Genomic DNA, 1,625 nt, shown 5'->3' on the forward strand with positions numbered 1-1,625 from the left:
CCAAGCCTCTGCACTCTCACAGATTGGTAAAGGCAGGGCTGTGTGCTGGGCAGGCAGCAGTGCCTGCCTGACAACCTGCAAGGCACTCTACACCACTCTGACTCCTGATCAGACTGCGCCTTGTACCCCTGCATTTATTGTAATTCCCAACAGTCAGCAGGGAGCAGCCTCAGAAATCTAGGACTGTCCCAGCTAAAATGGGACGTGTGGTTACCCTACTTAGACTCTGAATCTATATAGCAACTCATGAACTGAGTTGCATATATTAGAGATAATGAATTATTTTCTGTTATGCGTGTAGCATAATCTTACCTCTGTTGCCACAGAAACTGTGGGCTTATAAGTCACCCCACATAAGTTTTCTCTCTCTTTCAGTGAGGACCCACTTCTCAATTACAATATATTTCTTAAGGGAATATCTGAGCTAGGTCAACAAGGGAACACCGCATTTCTTTGCTTTTGCTGCCACAAGAGCTATCTGAGTTTCACGTCAATTGGTTTATTCAATAAAAACCTTGCATTATTGTTTGGGTTTCTGAGATTGCTAAGCAACTTTTATCTAGCATAACAATTAGTGCCAAGAAAACATTCTGTATGTGTCAAAATGTTGTTGCTTTACATACTCTATGTATGTGAAAAATCAAGATTCCTTGATTTGTTTGAAATGCATGCTGACTTACAAAAATGAAAACTTCAGTTTTGTCAGCTGATGTGTACAATTAACCTGTGCTGTTTTCTTTTCTTTTTAAGTGACTTCCTATGCCTACAGTAAAAATCCACTAATCAGAAAATATGGGGAATATATGCAATAACTTATATTGCGGGGGGGGGTTTGTTTTTCTTCTTGAAGACATTTATGGAAACAGTGCTTATGATTTACAAAAAGGCAGCATATTAAAAGGTCAGTTAATGAAAAACTTGTATGCATTTTTAGATTATAAAAAAATATAAAACAAATATCCTGGGCCCTGATCCTGCAAACAGTTATGCATGTCAACTTTCTATGTTACTCATTTTCCTGAAATCAGCAGGACTGATATGAATATATCTTTGTTGGATTGGAGTTAGTAGATTAAATTCTGCTTCTTTCAATCTCCCAAAGACCCCATTTGATTTTAATGAAGATATCCACTGCCTGTGTAAACAAAGTGAGCAATAGTTAGCCAATCTCTATTTAAATTTTTTGGTATTGCTACCATACTCTGTAGAAGTTGCAGATGTGGTGTTCATCATTTTAAATGTAACAAAATAAAAACTTGATATAAATCCTTTAAAAAAACCAGATTATTTGTTTGCGTTTGTTGTTTGTTCATTTTAAACAGAATAAAACATTTCTGAATTTCATTCTTTCATTGAGTTCTGCATATGCTGCTTGAGCTGTTTCATCCTTCTATGAAGACTTGTTTTTAATCCAGTTTAATCTATGCTGTTCCCGGTAGGGGTGTGCTGATTTAAAAAAAAAAAATGTTGGGCCAATATTGATGTACAGTAATTGACTGATACCAATCCGATTGCTGATATGCAGCCTAGGCAGCTTGGAAAGAAATGTCCAGTCGGTAAATCTGTTGGGAGGAAGGGGCATGGGATGGAGGCGGTGGCTCATCCAGAGGACAGTGGGAGTGAAG

The sequence above is a fragment of the Crocodylus porosus genome, unplaced genomic scaffold (genome assembly GCF_001723895.1).
Source record: "Crocodylus porosus isolate Cpor-Errol unplaced genomic scaffold, CroPor_comp1, whole genome shotgun sequence".
Taxonomy (NCBI): Eukaryota; Metazoa; Chordata; order Crocodylia; family Crocodylidae; genus Crocodylus; species Crocodylus porosus.